The sequence below is a fragment of the Lepeophtheirus salmonis genome, chromosome 6 (genome assembly GCF_016086655.4).
Source record: "Lepeophtheirus salmonis chromosome 6, UVic_Lsal_1.4, whole genome shotgun sequence".
Lineage (NCBI taxonomy): Eukaryota > Metazoa > Arthropoda > Copepoda > Siphonostomatoida > Caligidae > Lepeophtheirus > Lepeophtheirus salmonis.
Genome location: NC_052136.2, coordinates 48,168,380 through 48,195,029, shown reverse-complemented (window position 1 = coordinate 48,195,029; position 26,650 = coordinate 48,168,380). Strand labels below are relative to the sequence as shown.

At 25.6% G+C, this 26,650-nt stretch overlaps 2 protein-coding genes across 2 annotated transcripts in view; both read left to right on the top strand.

Annotated features, from left to right (window-relative positions):
* LOC121120605 (atrial natriuretic peptide receptor 1) overlaps nucleotides 1–26,650 on the top strand; it is a 339,724-nt gene that overhangs the window by 169,637 nt on the left and 143,437 nt on the right. The window lies entirely within an intron of this gene.
* The window catches only part of LOC139905854 (uncharacterized), a 64,414-nt gene continuing 42,130 nt past the window's right edge, over nucleotides 4,367–26,650 (top strand). The window contains exon 1 of the mRNA XM_071889626.1: nucleotides 4,367–4,488. The gene's annotated coding sequence lies outside the window, so the exon portion shown is untranslated. The remainder of the gene's footprint in view (nucleotides 4,489–26,650) is intronic.

Below are 26,650 nucleotides of genomic sequence, written 5' to 3'. Positions count from 1 at the left end.
GTATCTTCTTCTGTCACATGAAGGATCATATCACTGCTCTTGCCTGAAATTATGTTTGTTTAACAATCAATGAGCATTTTCCAATAGGAATAACCTATCAGGTAGAATGATAATTAATCGATGGCAGAGAAGTAATTAGCGCTTCTTCTATTTAAATCGATGTTGGGGTTTTTATCATATAATTTATTTAAATTACTACAATTGTACAGATTTGAAACAAATTCGAAACGCATACTGCTGTATTGTGTTTATATAATTATTTATCAAAGTTTAGATTATGAATTCACAAGAATAAAATATAATGTAGGGGATCCTCGGAAATAATATTTTTTTAGAAAACTCACCGTACAAGCTATTATTACGTATAATGTATGCAACCACATGGATACTAATGTGTTCTAATTTGATTTCCAAAAATTGAATAAAATAATAGATATTTCATAAAAACATTGACCAAAAATAAAAATGGAACATTGATTTAAATAAGGATTTATTTTTCCTCAATGCCTTATATTTGTAGAAGTATTTTTAGTATTTAATTGATATTTCCGAGTGCAAAATGAATGGTATGGTTAGAAAATTGATGCAACATTTAATTGACGTCATTTTGTTAAGTGTTTAAATGTTTTTCATGTATTAAATATGTTTTCCTATTGTGGATTCTTTTTTACCCCGTTCACTAACTGAGTTAAAAAAAAGGATGTTTATTAAAAAAAAATTAAAACCCACGTCTTTAGAAATCCTTACCTTTATCCAACCCCCAACTACGAACATATTAGTTTATGTTTGTATTAAATTTCTGTCATTAAAAACATTTTAATACACTGTCAGGCGAAATTAGGTATTGATTGACATACTCCATCTTTTAAAGCATAAATCAGAAAAAAAAAAAATAAACCCAAGTAATTATTTACTTAATATGAATTCAGTGATTAATTGAATTTACGATAATTTAATTAAATGAAGCTTATTGAACAATTAATTGTCATCAATCCCTCTATAAAGGCAGGCCACACATAGTTTTTTTATAGTTCACATCTTTTAAAACAAGTTTTAATATGAACATTTCTCCATGGTATAGTTTTTATAAGGAAATTACAAACCTATAACAGTATTTGGAGAATCGAGCTATGAAACAGAACACCATCTGACTGACCTAAAAAATTTTAATCCGGAAAGATGCCTTTAGATGAGGGTAAGACGAGAAAAATCGGAGTGTAAATTTGGATCCATTTACTTAATTAGAGATTATATCATCATAAGTATTCCTTTCATGATATTTTGACTTCTCTAAATCCCTCAATTTTCATTTTATTCTGTATCAACTCCTTGAGTTGATCCTGAATTTTTTGACTTTTTGAAGCTTACAGTCATGATCTCTACAAGCATAGTTCTTTTGATTCAATCAATTATTGTTTGCAGATAATGTTTGTGCTTCATCGTCTTGTAGTCGAATAAAGAAAAAGAAAAATTGAATAAAAATTTTAAGCTTCAACTATCAAACAACATACTTTTTAATTATGAGGGATTATTATAAAGTGTTTAAAAATAGCTAAAAACGCAAGAAAAAAATTCATTTCCTGGAAATAATATAACATTTTTTCATCGATAATAAAACTTTGTATATAACGTAATTTAATTTGCATATCTGCAATAATATTTTTTATCCTGTACTTATTTTTTTAAGTATTAATTTTTAATACATCAAATTGTGTTATTTATTTGCTCAAACGCCTTAATACGTCCTCAAAGTACTATATTTCATGGTTAAAAGACGTATTTCTAATTAAATACACGAAATTTTGATTTTTTACCAAAAATATGAATTGTATTACTGAATTTGTTTTCCTTTTCCAAACACCTTTTTGTATGTGCCACGCAACAAAAAAAAAGTATTTTTCTTTTCCATCAAATAAGTCTTCGTATTTTGCCAATGACGTAAGAAGTACAAAATAGTTTTAACCTATTAAAATGTTAATAATAAATAAATAACGTATTTCTTGTTAGATCAAATGCTTTTAATAAAGATTGGCAGAAGTTTTTTTCAATATTATTTACTAATCTTTATATTTATAATAGAGTTTGTTTGTGTATGTCCTTCTTGGGAACCTACACCGTTAGGCCTAGGAGCATGAAACTTTGCTTGGGTATCTTTTTTAAGCTGGAAAAAGACGGGATACCGATTTTCGGGAGGGGGTCAAATGCAGGGGTCTTATTTAGTACCCAAAACACAAAAAATATTATTTGTAGCTCAAGGAGAATAGATAGGGGTTATATTGAAAATTTAAAAGGGACTGGCGTCTCAAAAAACATTTTTTCTGTAACTTTTTTGGTTTGGAAAGTAAGAAAATAATCTTGGAATGTTTGTTTTTCTTTTTCAAATTAGAAAAATTACTATTAACTAAAGAGACAACTACTATCTGAGCACTCGCCTTTATACCCAATCCGGGCACTTGATCAAAAAGAGTGACTTATAGAGCTCTAGCCTTTATACTTACAATGGGCAAGTGAACAAATATGATAATTGCATTTTTCAATCCCTGATTTCTATTATTTTTCAGCCTTGATAATAAACAAATGTAAGACATCTTTTAGAACAACTATTTAGTTATCAAATGACGCAAATTTATCAACTAAACATGATTTAAGTGAAAAAAAAAAAATCAAAAAGTCAGAAAGAAACTCCATAACATGTTTTATATATTTGATTTTTAAAATTGTTAATATTTTATAATATCTTTATAGCTCAAACGATCAGAATAATATTAAAATTAAAATTTTAGCAACACATAAAAATTTATTTTGATTATTTATTTGTGTCTATTTTAGTTCATGTCATTATGATGATGTTACAAAGGGATTTTGCAAGGATCTTTAAAGTAGTTACTTGACCAATGAAGGGTTACATAGCCCTGTATTTAATATTTATTAACAAAGAAATGAGAATGACATGCTTGATCAACTTTTTTATGATATATATACAAATATAAATCTATAGCAACAAGAAAGCAATCCTGCAAGATGTACAAAATATCAATGAAAGAGGAAAATTAAAACAATTAAATTAATATATAAAAGAAGTAATTGAACAAAGAAAAATATAAAAGCTCTGGCAACCTTTTATTTCTTAACATATTAAAGAGTTACAAAAGTCCCTAATATTGTTTTTATTTTTCAATCAATGTAATTTATATAACTAATAACAAAAATATATTTATTCACTTTTGAGATATGAATGTTTGAGTAGTCAAACGTAAAAATTTATGGATGCCATTAAACAAAATAAAATTACTAAAACGCCTTCCATAAAATTACTAAAGCCGTTTTTTTCAGAAAATTACAAACTTACTTTTATGGGTGTTATTATTTAAAGAAAAAACATTTATTTTTTATAAACATTGCTTTTGTCGAGAAAAACACAATTGAAACATCACACCGTTTTAAAAAGGTTATTAATTATTTGTACATAGCATAAAGTTCTTAAACTGATTATCAGACTAATTTATGTTTAAGTATGTTTAATTTATGTTTTATATTTGTTCATGATAGAATACATAATTGAATCTTTAAATATTGAAAAAATATTTATAACCATGAATATTTATAAGCCGCATGGAAGCCCTCATTGCCGCTAAGGCAATTCTTAATTTATATATATAGCTTGTCTATCTTCATTGATAAAATCTACTAAACACTTATGTAATATTGGAACTTTTGTTCGTAAGTTTATTCGTTAAAAATATATCATAAATAGCTTTATTTTGTAAAAATATTAATAAATTATTTAGGTTTTATCAAAGTATATTTTTGAAGAATGCATTGGATTGCTTACGTTTGTAATATTTTACCTTCAATTGATTAATCTTAATTTAATTATTTTTGATAATATACATTAATTTAAACATCCATGTGATTAATCTATAATAACAAAAGCTTCATTTTGTACCTTCCGAAACATGTGATTGTTGCGTAATTATTTATATTCAAGTCGAATGGATTAATAAAAGGATATAGTGATTTTACAGTCTCATGAAAAAGAAGAACAAAATATTATCATTGATGTGTAATACAAATTATTTGTAAGAGTAAATAAGAGAAACACAGCAAATAACTTTCTATGAGACCAATGTAAGTAAATAATACATGGAGAAGGGGCGATTATACTTTCGCTTGTGAAGCGTTCCCTGTTTCTCTCTCTCTTTCTTCTCTCACAAGAGAGAAAAAGGCTTTTTTATATACAACGATGATTTTTTTCATCATCAAGACCGGTCTTATTCATCGCAAAAAAAAGGATGCTATGAAATAACGAGGGGGGATTTATATTCATCTAACTTCTTTTTTTTCCAGTTTTGTAGCATCTTTCCACCTATAATAATATCCCCAAAAATCCAAGTACTTTTTTTTATTTACGTTTTTTAATAAACATTCAAGTGTGCACATTTTTATCTATTTAGGACCTCTTGAAGACACTTCATTGTAATTCGTGATGTAAGAATTTCATTTATCAGTTGTTTTTATTTTCTCATTCATTTTTAACTTTATAAATATATTTTAAATGGCTTCTTACATTTATATATATATATATATATGTTAGTTATATGATGAGCAAATAACTACTCAAAATAGTATATAACAAATAATAATTATTGTAAGAAAAGCCACCATGGTTTTAGCAGCAGCAGCAGTCTTTAATCTCTATCGTGGCCTTGAAATAATATAACTTTTGTTATTTCCAGTAATTTCCCAATATTAAATAACTTATTCTTTGTTTAAAAAAAGATAAATACTTTGTATAATTAAGAAAACAAATTTAACAAATCAAAAAATAAATGGAGTTAGTTACTTAAAAGATGGGGTCAAATTGTTTATATAGACTATATATATATTTGTAAAAACTATAAAATAAGTTTACGAAAAAAAAAGTTCATAAAATGATTAAATTATACTGTTAATTTTTTTCAAGATACAATGTATCATTAGTCTATTCTTGCATCTGATTCACAGGGTTATTCATCATAAAACTATCTTAAAAATTAAAAATTGATTGATTGTCGGATTTAAAGGCAAATTGCATACAAGGAAATGCCATACGTAAATTTCTATGGGATTTTAATAATATATAGACCCTTATTTTTAATACGTAAGGCGTTTTTAATACTCTTGGCTAATGGATTTGAATTTAGTGGCCTCTTTTGGTTTTTTTAGTAAAAGAAGACAATAAATAAAATTTCAGTTATGCTATTTTCTTTTTGTAGAAAAAAAAAAGGATAAGTCAATTTTTCGATGATCATATTTTGACAAGTACCCAAGAAAAATTTTGAAACGGTCTCTTATGACATGGGTTTCACATTTTTAAGGTTTAAGACGATACTGAAAAATAAATAACAATAAATATTTATTTTCACAATTCCTTAAAAAAAAAAACAAGAAGATGGATTTTATAGTAACTATCAATTAATTATTAAGAGATAATTTTCAATGTTTTAATTTTTTTAATTTTAATATTACCAAAAAAGCTAAATATTTATATAGAATATACGAATGAAATTTTTTATTTACATTAGGCTATTTATGAACTACCACAAAATAGAACATGGTAAAAAGTCATGAATTTCCCATCACCTAATAAATTGTATATGTAATGTATTTCACCTTTTTTATGACTTAACACGAATCTATTTTTTTTTTCGGATAGACACCACCTTTACTTAATGTTTCTTATAGTACCCACTAACATATGTATGTATGAATGGAAAGCCCCCAAAGGGGGATTCAGATTATCAAAATACACATCATGTATGTATATAGGTATATCCAACTATAATTAAAATATATACACATTTTCTGTGCCCTTAAGATGGCTTTACATTTCATAATATAAATTGTGTGACTATATCGTTTATTTTTCTACAACGCAGAAGCTGCATTTTTAACTCATTACATTAAATATATATTCTTGTGGAGGATTGATAGTTGTAAACGTGATTATATAAATACTTTAACAGGCATAAATAGGAACTACATGTAATGGCGTCTTCAAGGTTTTATTTTTGAGTAATGCTAGTTTAGACATTTTTTTAATGAGTGATAATTTTAATAAATTGTTATTTATTAAGGACATGTTGTTAAAATAATACATTTTTTTATATTCACCGCTCATTAATATGTTTATATAGATATAGAGATCTAATGCGTATATTGAGATACAAGAATAAACATTACAGTTTAATTTTTTTGCTTCAGGGTTAAACTTACATCAAAATTTTATATTTTGTGAATTTAATTGTAATAAGTGGCTAATAATACAAACGTCAATTAGTTCGTAAAAGTAGAATAAAATTTATATCACAATTTAAAATTAAAATTTCAGCTACACATGAAAAATAAAAAATAACCAACTAATCAGAAACATAAAATTGACTAAATGGGTGTATTATTTTTTTCTTCTAAATGTTCCTTATAATCTTCAAGTATTGCAAAGAGAGAGTTAGGAAGAAATGTATCTCTCTCCCAACCCTCGTCCAGGAATTTTCGTTTCCCAGCGAATGTATTTTCAGGGATAAAGCTGCATTTCTTGCTGCAGCTTCTTGTAAAATACTCTTCAATTCGTAGGGTTGTTGCGGTTCGTACATTGTCATCTTCTGTGAAATAAGAAGCCTTGCTTTGAGAATGGCGAACTTTCTTTCTTTAGCATCTGAGGTAGTCCTGTATCCACCGAGTCCAAATAGGATAATACTCTTCCTGGCATTCAACGTGCATTTTGAGAGGTCTTTCAGATTATATATTATAAAACGTTTTAAAAAGCCAACGGCTCGGCATTCCACAAACGCATAATGAAGACTTTGCCACAGTCTTTTAACGGTCTTGTGAATCTGATAGAGCCTACAGATACCTGGAATTGCGTTGTAAACAACCTTCGGTCATTTATTTTTTAGTAGAGACCCAATGATCCTTTTTTCCCATATAGAGGAGACTAAATAATGCTAAGTATTTTTTGCATATCCTATCAACTACGAAACTGTCGTTGAAATTATTGTTTTGAATGTAGTTTCGATACTCGGTGGTTCCTACATTATGTTTATAGGCTTTAGAGACAATTCTTAGGTCAAAAGAAGTAATTTTTAGACAGTATTATTTACTCATACTTCATCAGAGCAAATACATCTGACCAGTTAAAGCCACATAAAACAATCAAAATTCATGAAATTACTCTAACAATAGGGTTTAATTTAATATAACATTATGACTTTGTTGTACAGAAATAACTAAAATTTAAATCCTGGCCTTCCAAATTTTTATTTATTTTTTAAGCATATCAACATTACGTATATGCGAAGTTTTGGAGACATAAACTTTTGTAACTATTCTTAAACACTGTATACTACCTTTGTGGAAGGTGGAATCATTTTTGAAGAAATCAATTTTTACTTGTTCAACATGTACTCAAACATCTCGGAATTCATTTTTTTGATGTTTAGCAGTGAGTACATACATGTAATGTTACTATACTAGTCAAACCAGAACGTATTATTATTTTATGTTAGCATCCATGGTTTCGAAACATTGGTGTGATCATTTTAAATACCAATACTCCAAAAACTTTCCTTCTAGAGTTCAGTTACTTTTATTTGTTAAAAATAATTTTAGACTGTTCATTAAACCTTGTTTGAAATTTTAAAATAATTTTATAAATAAAATTATGTGCATTGCTTAAAATCAGATTTTTGATTACAGCTGTTCTCTATGGGAGGTGCTATACCACCGTCGTTCTATAGTAAAACATTCCTCAAATTCAGAAAAAAAGAAAGTCTCTGCTCTTAGGAGTATTGCCTTTTCCTCTGCCATTGTTTTATCTTTATCCAACTGTAGTCCATCTAGAGAAACGTTGTGGGCTCATATCGAGCTATCATAATTATAATAGTAAAAGAGTACACTTTTAGATGGTAGAATGGTTGGAGTGGTATTATTCCACCACTATCACCATTATAACGATAAACAAAGTAAAAATAATTTTGGGTAGACGAACGATCAGAGTGGTACTCACCCCGAGCTCCCATCGTTTGAAATTTTAATCACTGGTTTGTATTCTTATAAAATTTGGATGTTTACATACATCTCCTCTAAGATACCCTATTTTGGTAGAATGATAATGCGACGTGAAAAATCTTTATTCATGACCTCATATTATTTATATGGACCCGTCACTTCTCATAAATTTCAGTTAGAAAGCATTTGTATAATGGAGCATCTCTTAAAAAAGTTTGTAATTTATTCAAGAACTCCCCTTCAATTGGCTACAACTTTTATTGTGCTCTCAACATGTACAATTTTCCTACTTCAGTATTATAAATAACTCTTTAATTGTACATTACTTCTGGATCAAGCAATATGTTCTCTTTTCTATTTTAAAACACTCTTAATTATGCTTTTACTTTTTATACCTTCTTATAGGTACAACTATTAGATAAATGAAATTTTTTGAACTTTTAATTATGTATAATGGATTATAAAAGTAAACGTTATATAGTGATTTAAAAGTATTTACGAATGAGTCATTCCCCCTTTACATAAGTTTTTTTCATTACTGAAAACTTTGTTACTTTAGCTGTTTATAGATTTCTCTGTAAATAATAGCTATTCTAAATTATATTAAAGAAGAAAAAACTTTAAAGCTCATCTTATTCTTATAGGACAATAATCATCCCAATTTTTTTGACGTAGCTTTTTGGCACTTTACTTATTTTGGCAATATCTTTGCAATATTTTCCTTTCAAACTCTTATTGAAATATTTTTATTTGGATTTTAAAAACTAACACAAAAAGTTATAATATCAGATTTATTAAAAAAAAATCCCTTACAATACAATTTGGATTTATGAACTATTTTAGATTGTATCGACATTGTATCTCAATTTTTAAATAAAAGAGTTTTTTTTGCGAATGTAATACTGATCAAATATTAACATATTTTACAAATCCTTTAAATATAAGTTTGCTTTATTTTTATGATGATGAATGTTGATCTACTTTTAGAATGATAAAAAAATTGAAGAGTTTTTAAATAATTTGTAAAAATTGAATAAATTTTTTATGAGGTTGAAATACTTTGTGCACATTAATATTCAATGCTGTGGTGCTATTTTTTAAGGAGTAGAGGTCAATTATGATGTGGTAATTGCATTTTTAACAAAAAATTGAAGAGAAAATGGTAATACCGTAATTTAAAAAAAAATTATTAATTGAATATTCTAAAAAATGCCAGTGATCAATTTAGAATAATGATTCCGAAATTCTTGAGGAAGGATAAGCGAAAAAAAAAAAAACAAAAACATGGGAATAAGAAAATACACAATTGAAAAAAAAAATGTCCTCCCTTTGATTTTTATTTAAATATGACGTAATAACTGATGTGCTAGAGAGTATTTTAGTCTCTTGAGTGCTACTTGGCTGAGTTCTAACTACATACACTCACTACAAACCTAATTTAGAGTGACATTTATTATTTTTTATTTATATAATGTACTTACCTTTTCCGTATTTTTTAATATGAGCTGCTTTAATACATACAGTCGATGTTAAAAAAGGTACTCACCTCTTCTTTTGTGTAACACTATGCAGTATAGAATTATATTAAATATGAATTAACCAAGGCGCCCGGGAGATTTCTTTTTTTTTCTCGTTTGTTTACAACTCTAAAAATATATGCTTCCTTTTCTTTTTTAATATGACACACACGTTTGATTGCATTGTTGTTTCTTAAATTAAGAATCTATATACACAGTGCTAAGATACACTCAAAAAATGGTCTGAACAGAGTACATACCTACAAACTATTTTTTAATAATCAACCAATCCTAAATGTTACTTGTAGTGTTTCATCATAACACTCACACGGATTTACTCAATACTTAGATGAGATCCCTTCAAAAAAAATATGATACAACCTTTAGAATAGATAATAAATTGTTCGAATTTCAATCCCAAAATATATGTACTCCTTTTTTTAATTAATATTATGTACTGAACCATGCATAACCTTTGTTAAAAATAAGTCCTCCTCAGACAATCAAACAAATAGTTAGTTAAACTTTGCTTTATTAATTTACATATTAAGGATTTGTTCAAAGAATGAGAAGAAAATAACATATACAAATTAGTTTGTAGCGTAATGCAAGATGACCTAGCATAAACAAAAAACTGGGCCAGGGAACTATAAAAAAAAGTACAAGATACATTGCATTTATGTAAGTTATAACATAAATATTTAGTATACTTTTATCTATGTAGATAGACAAGCAACACATTAAAATTAAGAATAATTACCAATAAATATTCATTATTTTCAACATTTAAAGATACAATTTTTTAATTCAATCATGAATATACTTTAAAAAAATTAAACATAGATTAGGTTGATAATCAGTTTCAAACAAATCAAATTATGTACATAAATATAAAATATCTTGTTTAAAACGGTGTGATGTTTTAACTGTTTTTCTTTGACAAATGAAATTTTAATTATATTCTTAGGTATGTCTTGTTTTGATTCAAAATGATTCAAATTTATAAAACCTTTCTGAATGGCAAATATGAAAATGTATAGTAATCAAAAGTAGAAACGCATGAACTCACCTATTTTACAAGAATAATTGGCATTAAAGGAAAAATTGTATCCCTAAATATAAAAAAAAAGGTTTAAAATTATGATTATGAAACATTTTTTTACATAAACTCGATGATTTTTGAATAAGACACAAAAATGAAAATAATACATAAATTACCCAACTTAAAAAAATCCTTAAAGTTCAATTTTTAATTTAATACCCTGATTATATACCCCAAAAAAGTAAGCTTATTTTTAATAACTCTAAAAAATTTATTAGGTAAATGCATATCAGAATTTTTATTTTTTTAAATTAGAGTTTTTAACTATTTTGAAGAAGAAAAAGGTGTTTTTTTTTTTTTGATAATGAATCAAAATCATCAAATATGAAAATTTTGCCTCGAATTTAGAATTTTTATTTATTTAATGTAACTGAATGACTTATCATGCTAATGTTTTTAAAAACATGAATGTTTTTTGTTATATCGTAACCCCTATAAAAGTAGGTTTGTAAGTTTCTGGAAAAAAAATCTGGTTTTAGAAATTTTTAGAAAAGCAATACTTTTGCAACACTACAAAGTAAAAAAATATAACTTATTTCTGTTTAATGATCCTCTTCTTACATATTTGCAATTGTATCCATAAATTTTTAAGTACAAAAAAATGTCAAACTACTTGAATCAATTATTGATTTTATAAATATAGTTCTGTTATTAGTATTATCAATTACAAAAATAAGGGACAAAATTGTCATTTTTATACATGTTGCTTGGGTGAAAAACACTTTTGTAACTCTTTAATATTCTAAGAAATAAGAGGTTGCAAGAACCCGTATACTTTTCTTTGTTAAAACACTACTTTCAAATGTAATGAAAGCCATTTCTCAAAGAAAACTTAATTTTCTGTTAAGAAAAAGACCAACTATATTAATTGTCCTCTTTCATCGATATTTTGTACATCTTGCATGATCACTTTCTTGTTGCTATAGATTTATATTTGTGTATAAATCATAAAAAGTTGACGGAACATGTCATTCTCATTTCTTTGTTCTACTTCAAATGCATGCAATCGTTATTACTATTATGATAAATTATAGTTTGAGTTTGACAAATTTATATAAATTATTATAATGTATGTTTTTATGTCATAGTTATTTATTTATAATATCAAATTTATCAAAAGAAATCCATTGAGAGATTGCTTGAGAGATGACGGTCATTCACTCTTTTATATGACAAGTTTTTTTATATTATTTCAACTTCTTCTTTTTTGATAGAGATACACCTAAATTTATGCGAAATTGCTTTCCTGAGATTTAACAAAAAATAAATTAATGTTTTCTTCTTAAGCTATTTGTGTTGATGGTTTATTGAAACACACTGGTATTCAGACTTGTTTAAAAATTAAATTTAAGCATAGTTTTTTTAACTACTTTTTTTTGCTAACGACGCTCATAATAATCAAGGTTTTTATTCTTATTTATTATTCTTTACATAGAAAGTACTTAAAAATGATATTTGTAGCTGTATTTATGGGACCTAATTAAAAAATATTGTGTGTCTCATGTCTTAGGAGAAGAACCATAAAAATATATAATACATATCTCTAGATATAAATCTACTAACAGAATTTTTTTTCAAAATTTTATTTGAACCCCTATATTTTAATAGACGTTGTATATTCTTCAATTATACATTGTTAACTTCATCAATAATCTTTTCAATATGACTTGTTTGATAATGTTTTCTCTCGTTATGTCATATTTTGTCAACTTTTTTAATGTGGATTCTTGTTTATTAAAATATCCTGGATAAAAAAAATCATGATTCTTTCGATAGATTTCGATTCATAAAAAAAAATTATTATTGAAATTAACGGAATAAAAATTTTAAAATTTATAACAATAGTCACCAAATTTTTGGACTTGGATTGAGATTGTGGTTTTTATTGCTTTTACTACAATAATATCAGTTATAGCTTAAAAATTTTACTTTTGGTCTACAGAGACTCATATTTTATTTGTTATTTATAAATATCAAAAGTATTTTTTTCAAGCAACAACTCTTGAATAACTTTAAAAATATTATTTTTTTAAGGTGCTCTATTTTAATAATATGAAGTTGTATGACGGCAATATATAAAGAATTATATTTTTTTATGTTGTGATCTATAAGGAAAAATTAGTTATACTTTAAAAGAAATTGTCATTTTTTCATTATTTTTTTTTACATGTACGCAGATGTTGAAAATAAAAGCAAATTTTTAATATAACACTCAGTGAGCCACAAGACCCGAAAGTTTAGATAGTAAAAGTCATTTTCAAGCTTTAAAAAAAACAAAAAAACAATCACGATCAAAAAATTATTTAACTCAATCCAAGGATATAAAAGTTGAAACTTTGTTAACTTGTGTATTGATAAACATAAAATGAGACGATAATGATTTGTGAAAGAATACAAACAATGTTAATCAAACAATTTTTTGGGTTAAACCTTTAACTTTGTGTTGATGGCTCATTCATATTAAAAATAAATCTGATTGGTAAGGATACTTGTGAATAAGTACTTTATTTTTCTACAGAAGGAATACAAACAAATTTTTAAATTGTCTAACTATAGCTTTTAAGTTTCGTATTAGGTATTCATATATAAAATACGTTTTATAAAACTCTACAAATAATTATTCATTTTCCAACAAATATCCACTTTATGAAGAAAAATCACTAATAATCCCAAAATTAATGGAGTCTAATTGACCATTAACAAAATATGGTTTCTAATTACTATTAAAAACAGGATCTTGGCAGTTTTAATATATATTATATTAGGCAGTAATTAAGTAATTAATTTTGATAATTTAAATACAAATAATTTTGTAGGGGCATAATTATAAAACATTTATGTATGTTGAAAAAATGTTATATTTTTATATTTATTTGAATAAGGAAGGATTTTTTTAATATTTTACTAATTCAATGATAGTTTTTTATTACCGCAAAATGTGGGAGCTAAATTTTTTTTAATTTTTATATCTATAGTTAACTATTTGTACTTCAATCTTGTGATTCTTTCTTAATTTAGTATTTCCTACTCCTCCCATAATACAACTAATGTAATTTGACATCCCTTTTATTCATATACCTACATGTCTAATAAATAAAATGAGTTAATTCGTAAGTTAAAAAACAAAACGAAATTCAATTCTGACACGCAAATCTATGTACATGAACAAAATTCGATATATTTTTAATAATCAAACCATATTGACGGTGTTCTTTTTAAAGGATATATATACAAAGTTATAAGACATCCTTATTAAAATCTGTCATTTAAATTCTTTCAGTGCATCTACTAACCTTTCATTCCTCAAAGAGAAAGAAAAAGATTTAAAATTAGTAGATAGTTAGCCGAGAAAGGCATTATTCATAACTATCAACTATTATTTAGTAATTCAATATAGATTATTGATTTAAATAGTTTAATATCATTAAATATGTTGAAACTTTAATTTGTATGGAAGTGGTAGTTAATTTGGAAGGCCATTTTAGTACCAATATAAATAGCTTCAATCAAATAATTTTTCTTAACTACACCTCAATTCTTAGTTATCTTAAATAATCCAAGAAAATTTGAATACAGAGCCTATAATTGAATTAAAAAGAACTATAAATTATTGCGCTTTATTTATATACGGAGTTAAAAAATGTACAATTAATTAATAATAGAGATTTTTCCTTGTTTTTATTTTTGTTCAATATTCATTTTATGATGACCCACTACATGTATTTATTTATTGTTGTTGTTTGATAAAATGTTAACCAATTTAAATTCACAATAATAATGAAAAAAGTATCGTTAAAAAAAAAAAATGATCACAAAGTTAGTTAAATTAAGCTTAATTATAGTTCAACAAATTAATTTTTATATCACTAGTAAGGTTAAAAGATAGATAAATCAATTACTTCCAGATATATATATATATTTAAGAAAGTAATAACTTTCCTAGATCACCTTTTATGAAATTGAATGCATTATTTTTTTAAATTACTTTAAATTAGCAATGATAATGTTTACCCAAAATAAAATTATTTATTGATTGATACATCGATTATATAAACATACAAAATTGTAATTTTCCTCAATTTCAGAACACTTATAAATAAATTTATTTTAATAAAACAATATAAATTTTCATTTTCATGTTTAGGACATAATGTTGAATAACATGCAATAGTAAGCATATTGTCACTTAGTGCATCAATATAAGTATATTTTTCCAGTCGATTTGAGCAATAAAAATTAATAGATATACAAAAAAAAATCCAATTTTTTCTAATATTCTATAACAACTTAAATAATATTTAATAAAATTAAAATTTTTTTTTCCAGTTATGATATAACTTAATTTTTTTTTCCATTAGCATATTTTATTAGTTAATCCATTAATTTGAGGAATAATTTGGATAAAGTAACTTTAAAAACGTGATTGGTAAATTAAATTAGTAATTGTATAAAAATAAGTTATTGAAGGAAAAAATTTTCTCCGAATCATAGGAAATTTTAAATGAGGGTTCCACACATCTAAAAACAGTATTTGTATCAAATTCTTAGTTTTTGTGTATGAAGATTATGTTTACTTTTCGTTATATCAAATAAGAATAGATGAAAAAAATGTAAAATATTTTTATCAAATTCCTAGTTTTTGTGTATTAATATTACGTTTACTTTTCGTTATATCAAATAAAAATTGATGAAAGAATGTACATATTACTTAACTATATAGTATTAAAATATGTACATGGAACATTTAAGAAAAAGATAAATTTTATTTCATACTTTAAACTTTCATTATATGGGATCAAAGTAACAATTTGATGTATTTTTTGAAAAAGTAATTAAAACAAAAACAAATATTATAAAAAAGAGCATATGTATATTTAGGATTTCAATGTTGACTAAAAAGCTATATCAGATTAAAAATACAATAATAATTACTTCCGCCAACGAAGTTTAAAGAAGGTTATGTTTTTGTCTTTGTTTGTTGCTCACCGGAGGTACAACACAAGTTAAAAATTCCTTTGTATATAACTTGGAACAAAAATTATAAAGAGACACAGTAATATGCCATTCAATTTTTGAGAGGTGAACGTCAAATGCTAAGGTACCACAAAACGTTTTTATACATAATCGACAATAACTTTTGAACATTTTGAGGTACAGAGCTCAAATATCTCTCATTATTTAAATTTAATAAAAAATTTCATATTGTTAGAACTGCAAGGTTAATATTAAAGATCAAAGTCATACATAAGGTCAAAAATGCATAATTGACCATAACTTGTGATAAATAGGTAAGAGCATCTCTTTTTAGCACAACATTAAAATAAAATTATTTTGTAAATTGTTTGTATTTTTAGCTAGCCCGGTTTTTGGATTTGGTAATCTGAAGAATGAGTTTTATTTCCCTTACCGGTTGGCATTAACATTTAACTCCTATACTACTAGATACAATTATATTCAAAACATGATTGAACATTCGTGTGTGCTCATAAACGAAGGAGAGTAATCTTGAGGATTTGCTACATAATAAAATTATTAAATCCTTGTTGGACTCAGAGTAGGATCGAGGATCGACAATAAAGTAATTCTTGCCAATATCCTTGTTTATTTCCTTTTCCCCCTCCTCCTTTGTCACAGGGGATTGTATCTGATCTAATGAAACGACATGACAGATCAGCTACTTTTCTCCAAAACATTTTTTAAATTGTCTGGGTTACCATGTTGATTTTCGGTTTCTTTTTTTAACATACCCAAAATATACGATTTTCATCACTTTACATAACACTTATTAAAGTATGAATGGAATATAATCTTAGTTTAATTAAATTAAACATGGTCATCATCCACATTTTGGACTTAACCATAGAAAAATAGTTATATTTCATAAAGGGAATATGGTCATAGACTTGCTACCTTTTTTGAAAAAAATATAATATTCCATTAATTTAAAATCTTTTTTTTTTTTTGATCGACGACAAGAATTATGAATTGATATTTATGTTACATTGTAGAAAATAAACAATGTGAATATATTAATATATTTAATATTAATTCTTAATCAATACTATTTAGAAAGAAGACTCTTAATATTGTATTGTATATAATTAAAAAATAAGAAATCCTTGAATTCCAAAGATTAAATAATAATAGTTGTTTTTCAAATATTAAAGTAAAAAGGGAAAACTAAATTTTGTTCATTAGTCTCTCATAGTATGTTCATAAGAATCTTTATTGTATCTCTCAACCATAGAATACTTTAAAAAAGAGTCAAAAAGAAAATTATTAATTAAACTATGCTTCAATGTTTCCAATTTTTTACTTTTATTCATTTAAAAGAAGATATTTTTGCATTTTTACAATAAATCAACAGAGTTGAATCATCCATTCTTCAAAATACTAATAAGGGGCAAGATATTAGAAAAATCAACAGCTAAAAAAATATTATTAAATTGTTGATGTTTTGGGTATAACATCGGGATATATGATTAATCATTTTTCTAACCTGAAGATTTACTAGATATTTTCCTCACAACTGTTTATTTACAACAGTTTTTATCATTGCTATTGTTCAGGAAGTTGATTGGTTGAACTTTATTTATATCTTGTTAGTTTGTCACGATATCGAAAGATGTATTGGTATTCCGATACTTTTTCCATTAAAAATATTGTTAACAAAAATTGTTTTAAAATAAAATTGCATGTAAACCTTTTAACTCTTAAATTTGCCGATATTCTGTAACTACTGTATGTAGTACCGGTGTAACAAACAATACTAGAAGTTGATAACTATATGAACAATTGTCAAATTACTAATTGATTTTGTCCACATTCAACTTTCACATGTTGGATGAAAGTTTCTGAAAATCAGTAAATATCATGTCGAAGAATTTAGGTAGATGATAAGTATCTTATATAAAATATTTAACATGAAATTCTATAATATAAATGATAATAGTTATTTAATTAGGATTTTACTTAATTTGTAGTAGGATTGTTACATTCTTATATTTTTTTGAAGATGATAAAATTGTCCTTATCTTTTAGAGTTTAAGCCAAAAACAAAAAAATATGTTGGGAACTTTAATAGACGACATATCGACTGAAAAAGGTCACAAAATAAAGTTTAATGCTTTTTACTCGCTAATACGTTTGAATTTTCAAAATAGGGAGATATACATAATAATGGCACTGATACTCTTTTTTTAAATGCATTCAAATTAGGATTTCGACACTTTTCACATCTTTAATTATTTTGAAGGGATCACCAGTTGTATAATAATAGTTTTTGCTTCAAATTTACATCAATCATTTTACAACTACTTTGCTATAAATAAAATAATAAATACTTAATTACGTAATGGTATTGTTTTTGTGTTATAACATTCATTCAAGTATTAATTGATTAAATTAATTAGGATTTTGTTGTTTCTTGTTTTGTACCTTCGTTAAAAGAGTTGAATTAACTTTGGTTATTCATATTCTATCCAATGAAGCATTTATTTTTTGAAGAAAAAATACTCTTTGTTATAATGATACTATTTTTAATCTTTTCAAATTTATAAAAGTGATATTTATATTCATAACATTGAAATCAAATCAAAATTGCTTCATATCTGGGCCTTCTAAAAGCTGTGTTTAGAAAACTACCATAGAGAAAATTGCTCGTGGAATATTGCCCTGGAGAAAATTGCTATGGAGTAAAATTACCCCATAGGAAAATTACACGGGAAAAAATTGCCCGTCCTTTCTTCAAATTTCAAGATGAATAATAACACATTATAAAATTTGCTTAATATTATTTATGTATTTTTAAAATATTTAACATATAATTTGCAACTATTTTATGTCTTCAAAAATTATTATAAAGAATTTGTTACATTATTTTATCGAAGAATTTATCAAATAGATGTAGATATTTGTTTAAACAAAATTAGAATAGTTAGATACTCTAACCTTAACGTAGCACTCATAAGAAGAAAGAGTTAAATTGCGCAAAGCACAGAAAACATGCGGTTTTTAATTTGCAAACAGATAGTAAAAACTATTTTTAGGTATTACAGGTTTTTTTGGATATATTGGCTGTGTTTTTAGCAATCCCACACTATCCTTTGGCCAATCTGAGGGAGGAGGGTATTGAACCATATTTTAAGAGGTTTTAAGCTATTCATTCCCCCCCATTAACAAACCTCTTTATCAATTTCTTAGTAGATTGAATTGAATTTAAAAATATCAAGAAAATTTTATTGCGATAATATTACTCACACTTGAATTTACTCCCTTGTAGGATGGAACAAACAAATATGTTTAGATATCGTCATAAATAAGATAAAGTGAATTTTTAATGTGTTATTATTCGTCCTGAAATTTGAACAAAATACGGGCAATATTCTCGTGGCAACTTTCCTAACGGCAATTTTCCTCCATGGCTATTTTCTCTAGGGAAATCTTCCAGGGGTAATTTTCCCCAAGGCAGTTTTCCTAATACCTCTAAAAGCATATAATGCCTTGAATATAAAGATCAAATCTCTCATTCTTCAAAAAGACAAAAAAACAAGGGGTTATTAATCCCAATCTAAAACCTTAAAAAATATTTATTTTTTGAACATATATATTAATTAATCTTTATAAAATAAAAACTCACTTACGAACTTATCATTAATATTTGTATCCAAGCAGTAGATTTTATTCTGGATTACCTCTTTTTTAAGTTGGTTCAAACATTTAAAACAAGTTCAAATAACTCAAAAAAGATTTTTTTTAATTAATCTTAGCTTTGATATGTAAAAACTAATTACAGATTTGTGAGTTTGTGCAATGCATCAATTGCAGAAAGTTATGTGTATAATTAATCAGAGCATGTAATTACTTATTTTTTTAAAATTATTAATGATTATTTACTTTTTGCAATACTCACTAATCTTTCAGACACATAGCGTGGGGAAATCATTTTAAAGAACTATAATATATGTTGTTTTAGAATGATTCGAATTGAAATAGCAAACTGTATTATTTGGTAAGTTGGAATTTGTACGAATAAATTTTTGAAGGAATTACTTTTTACTAGTTTTTATGAATATATTTTCAAATAAAAAGATTAAAAGCTGTTATAGGATCAAATAATATGGTTTTTCTAGTTATCTTTCATAGTTATAACTCAACATTATCATATGCCCCATAATATTTCTTAACGAATACATATTATAATCTAAAACTACACTTGTTGGGCGTGATTTTTAAATTTCACAAGAAATATTCCTTTTTTACATCTCTAATTAATATATGAAATACATTTTGCGTAGTAGGATTAATGATTTGCAAACATAGTTTAAATATTTTTTTGAATGATAAAAGTCCTTTAAAAAAAAAGAAGTATTGTTAAAAAAAATTTGGTGATATATAAAACAATAATTTTTTTAAAGTATGAAATTATCTTTCAAAAGTAATTCCAAGAATGTGTTTTGACGAATAAAATGATTTAGACTCTGCTGTGCATTCAAATGAAATGTAACAAATTTATTTAAAGCTATTGTAAAGTTGGATAAAATTACAAGTATACTGAAAAAGTCTATTATTTGTGAAGTACACCATTCAAGTTTACTCCTGTTATTAAATTTCTAAACTTCTTTTGAAGCACTTCCAACTAAATTTGAAGAAATGGAAGTGTCAATTAATTTATAGAATTTGGTTTATTTTTAACTTTTTAAACATATTTTACCCTATGTTGACATACTGCATTCATAAATACATAGTTCAATAACCAAGACTCGTCCCAATAACATCAGCAGAAATAGAACGGCAGAAAGATTTATTTAAAAAATCTGCTGTGCTTGTTCAGTCATTTTCTGGTAGCCTCACCTTGTTTACAATAAAATAGTTATAAATTATTAAAACAAAAATGAATTTCTCAAATATTCCTTCTCTTAAAAAAAAAGGAAAAATTATTAAAATGCTATTTTACCCCAGAAAATTTTGCATTAAACCATTTTAGATTAAAGTCAATTAGAATCAGTTAAATTTCGCATTCATATATAAAGAAATGAGATTTATTGGTTATTTTTTGGTTAAAATTGCTGTTCCTATGTAATTTTTTGTAATGTGTATTATAAAATCAAAAATAGGTCACTAAGACCAAATTATCAAATAAGAAATTTATGTCATCCAGACAAAAAACCATAATATGAGTAAATTTTATCATAAATAGGTAAACTTGTTTTGTCTTTGGTTTGGACAATAAAAATACGTAATTGTAAGTGTACAGTGTTTATACTGTATATATTATGTACTGTTAAGTCCTTTAAAGGTTATAAAAAGGAGTCAATGACCTTGTTGTCCCTGGAAAAAATAACTTTTTTTTCGTTAAAGAGTATGCGGTAAAAAAGATTTAATCGTCTGTGCTCTTGCATTTCTGGACTGTAACTTTCTTACACTCTTGTTTTAAAAACATGATGTATATATAAAACGAATTTTGAAATAAAATTTGAAGGCTTGAATCTTTAATAATATTACTTAAGACAAACTAAATAAATTTGTCATTAAAAAAAAAAACTCATTTCTGTAAGCTTTTTCCAAACGTATTACTTTGAATTTATATACAATTATCCCTCATTATTGATTATAAAATATAAATACATTTAAAATGCATCAGTTATTTTACGAGGATATAAATATCTTTCAACATGTCCCTTATAGGCATTTGAAAGGCACATATGCCTATATTAGAGGTATAAGCATTACTGTAATATGGATATGGGTTATTCTACTTATTTAAAGAAAAATAAAATATATATTGGAGTTGCTTAGAGTTGTGAATCGATTTGAACATAATTATAAATACAAAGCATTTATTCAGCCGAGAAAATTTTAATGATTGAAACTTGAACTGTTTAATTTAATATCCCTCGATTGATATAATCATTCTTTCATTATTGAATAAAAATTAACCCTTTCTACGTGTGTTCAGTAAAGGCAAAGAGTAATTCTAAAGATTTCTTGGTGAGTAATAAGTATAAGTCATTTTTAGATTGCAACTAAAATATAGAAGCAACACCTGAGTAATTATTGTCAATATAAAGGGGGTATCCTAAATACTATAAAATAAATCATCACATATAACTTTTAAATTGTCCTAAAATTTCACATGAGTACTATAGAATACCGTATCAATAATTAACAAAAAATTAAAAAAAGTGCTTCCATATTACAAAAACTACAGTCTCAAGTATGGTAGGGATGGAATCACAGTAGGCACGTGACATCATCATTGGAATGTTGCCCCATTTTCTACTTAAGGATATTTTGAACATCCAAATTAGGATGGGACTTTTTGTAGACCCGATTCTAAAATCCATAGGATTCAAATTCGGACTGGATGGTTGCTAGAATTTATGACCCAAAAACTAGGGAAATTAGTCTAATACCACTTTTGTATTATATTAGCAAAGTGAGACTGAGTACCATCTTATTGAAAGGTGTGAATCTCTTACTTGAAGTGAGAATTGGCATAGGATGGAGAATTTTCTCCAAGACTCAATATTCTTATCTTTGTACCCCTAGGGCACAAAGATAAGGTGCACGCATGGCATAAATGAGGATGATCAACTATACCACTATTGACTCTTGTTTTTTGTATACGATAGATCCTACACTATAAGTCAGACCTTATTTAACCAATCTCCGATCTTTTTGTGAGGTTGAATGGAGTCTCTATAGAAAAAAACTTTATCATGAACTGAAACAATTTTTGGAGGCAAGCCAGACTTCAACTAAATCAGGAATTTCATGCATTTCTTTACTTATTATTAAAATGACCAAGAAATGTTTTAAGCATATAAGATCTCTAAATTTCTATAAGTAATATAAGTTCCGTTTCAAGCTAATTTTATTACGGTCTTTAGTATCCACCCTATACCACCGTACTATATACAGAGTTACATTTGTATTTAGTTCTTTTGTCCTTCAAAGCTGCTTGTACATCATTTGTTCTGGTTAAAAAATAGTTAACTCAAACTCTTTTTTCACAGAAAACTTTGTCAAATACCTGAATTATAAAGCATATAAGTACGAAATGAACATATTTAATATCTTTGCTGGACAAAACATTTTTGTATCGAAATTAATCTTTTCTATTAATCTCTAAACATCATTGTTCATTGTCAACAACGTCAGAAATAAAAATTTCTATCGAAAAATTAAACTAAATTGAAATTGATATATGAGTAGATTCTAGACTTATCAACTAAAATTCCTTTTTTTGTTTTTGTTCCTTATTATTTTTACATTAAAAACTCTGAAAATGGCCTATCTTAGTCAAACATTTTGCTTTTCGGTGTACAAAGTGAATTTTTTAAAAAAACGATCATTTACATGATTTGTTATCATTTTGCCTTGAAAATTTTAAATAAAAGAAAAAAACAAGATAAATAAAATTTTTATATATACAAATGTTACCAAATTTGAAAAAAAAAATACAATTATATCTATTTCGTTTCCTGAATCGATAAAAAGGCTTTGTAAGTACCAAAAAAAAAAGAAAACCCCTATTTGGAAGTTTCATAATTTTCCATGTTTATCACTAATATAAAACTCATAGTTTTTATTTAGTAAAGACACACAACCTTATAATTTAAAAAAACAGCTTCATTATAAAGTGAATATTTTACAGATTTGTTTGAGTAAATTTTTCATAATAAATTTTTTTATTATTAACACATCATGATTTGACGACATCGGCAAAACTTGTGATTAATAACGATTTTGCATATTATTGGCTTGTTAAATCAATCCAGAACATAACATTTCATTCCAAGGGCAAACCATCGAGATTTAACCAGTTCTATTCATACTTAATGAACCAATACAACAGAAAGAAGAATTTTGATATATAAGTGTACTTCTTTATCTTAGATATGTAGCAAAGGTACGCTATTTTATTTCAAAAAACTACATCGAAAAACATTTGTTAGACTTCAAGTTGTCCAATGACTCCATTATTCAATGTTTTAAAATATATGTATATGTAGAGCTTTATATGAGAAATGCATATACTTCCAAAAAAGAAAGAAATATTTTGATTAAATAGATACTAATACAACCTAAATATTTCGTTTTTTCTACCTATAAATATGTTTATTTTTTAAAGTACTTTATTAAACATTGCAATATATACACGTCTATTAACATAAAATCGTAAAAAAAAAGTATTGAAATGCCTAACAATTACAATTATTTCCATTTAACAAAAAATTAATTTTAAATATATATTATGAAATCGACAATATTTTCCTTTTAAGGAACTTTAATCTATTTCGTGTATTATAGTTCCTATAGTTGAGTCCCTGAGTTTTAATATTTATTTTATATATTTGCTTGTATGTTGAAAAACCTAGAAGTTAACTTTTAAAATTAAATATCTTCATCTAGCATTCTACTTATTGAATTTTTAAATAATTGGTGTTTAAAATGAGAAAAATAAAAGCCTCATCAGAAAAAAATTAATTAATTTGATAAATATTAAATTTATTTATCTCAATATATGAAGAAGATGTTCCATAGTTTTTAATAATCTGCCCAAAAATTGTTATTTTTTCATTTATTTAATTTTTTTTCTCTAAAAAGTGATTTTTATTTTGTTATATCTCATATTGTTGGACATATGTGACAATTATGAGCTTAGTTAGGGCCTAGTAAATTTGCTTTATTACCTTCTTAGATGTAAATTTCTGAAAATAGATCAAATCTATCCTTTACTTAAAAAAGTTCGTCAAATGAACATATATTGGATTATTCTGTATTTTTCCAACGCTATTTCTTTAAGTTAGTAAACACTTTAAACAAACGCCTTAGAGACTCAATAAGGATGCATAAAAGGAGGAGTGGTCTATGGTGCTATAATCTCTTTTTAAAAATAAGAAAATTTAAATATAAAACTAGTAAAAACACTCACAACAAAAAATTAATTAAGCCACTTTAATTTGCCTAAATGAATTCCTTGAAAATTTGTCAAATACATTTTTGCCTATAAATATTTATTATATAAATCCCACAATGCATAATAATGACGTTTTATTTACTTAATGATATTATTGACCGAAATTCCCTTTGTGTAGAAATGCTTCCTTGAATTTACCATAAACTATTGAAATTGTTGTGACAGATTATCTAGACATCATATCGTATACTAATATATTTGTGAATAAAATATGAAAACCTTCATATATTACTTCAAAACCTTTTTATTTTCAGTCTGCAAAATCAAACCATAATATTTATTTTCCTACTAACGTCATAGGTTTCCAAGATATTGTAAGTTGTTAGTTTTATTTTATCTTGCAACATTTTCTCCAAAAACAAAATAAAAAAAGGCCAACATTAATTTTTCCCAAATACGGAAATATTTTTCAATCATTCATTAAGTCGCTTACAGCTTATAAGGAGCTAACTATGAACTATTCAATGAACGTTTAGAAAAATCGATAGTTGGCAACAAAATACACTTTATATTTTTGAAGCACTCTTTATTATTTAATTTTTTGCCATACTCTTTATGTGTACTAAATTTTCAATAATAGTACATATAATCTGCAATAGTAGTCCAATTTAAAGAATAAAAGTTTGGTTAAAAACTGAAAACTTATATTTTATCTTATGAACATTGATTTAAAATTTATTAAAACTAAATTTATTTAAAAAAAATATCATATGAAGTAAAGAAATAAAAGCTATGTTTCGACAATTATACATCATGTGGCCAAATGGTTTTAATGAAATTAATCAAGATACCATTAGACGATTAGAATATATCTCAATTAAAAATGTTGCCTGACTTGAATTGGTTTAATTTAATTTTTAAGTTGAAAGATATAAAACTACTATGCCTTGCTCTTATGTTCAAAATATCCCTAATCACGTAATTAGACTTTGATTGCATTTACTATTTTCAAAAGGTACTTAATATATTAAGACTGAAAACATAATTTCAGGTATAAATAAGTTTGAAATTGGATGTTTCAAATAGTCTTTTTATCTGAGAAACTGAAAATTCTATAGAAAAAATTATAAATCATAAACGTTAAGAGTAAATTCTAATTATTTTTTGAGATATTTGACACAAAAATAAAATTATTTGATATGAAAATAAATTAATAAGTCAGTTTTTTTTCAATAAAAAATTTATCTCAGGACGTATTTATGAAATATCCAAGCCAATGAAGCGCACTACTCAACTTTTTTTGTACATTTTGTAATGAGCAAAGCTATTGACTAGGTTACACTATTGAATCGTGGTGACAGTTTGTTAAACACAGGTAAAATATATTTACCTGCAATTTTGGAAAATAGTTTATTTCACATAATATACTTGATAACTAACTTTTTTGTTGTAGGATTAAGGTTATACTGACTACCATTTACATCTAAAAGATATTTCATCATATATGTATTTTATTTTCTTGTGCTATTGTTATTGCTAAAAAAGTATTAAGAATCTTATTGAAGCTCATGAAGTGTTTTTTTATTTCTTTTAAAAAAAAATTACTCTGTTCGGCTGCCTGCCATATTAAGGAAAAGGGTATTTGGTCCCTTCACTATCTAAAATAATCAAAGGACATCACAATTGGTTCCCTGATTTGTATGAAGTAGCAAAGATCAAGTTGATTATGCTTATTACAAATGGTTTCATGCGTAGGTCATATTTCTTTTCAAATTTACAAAACTTTTACAGTTCAGTCCTTGGGCTATACTATATTGTAAATTTTAACGATATTTGAAACATGTATAGTTTTATTTACAATTACTCAGTCTTGTCTTAACTTGATCAGTCCGGGTTTTTTACGTATACTAATAGCAATAGTTGTAATAAACTTTTCTTTAGGTATATGTGAAAAAAAAAGTTCATCTAGGACATACACTTTCGTCTCAAAAAGTCTGCTATATCCGTTCAACCAGTAACATGAATTATACTTTATTGAACTTAGTATGTGCATAAGAAAGT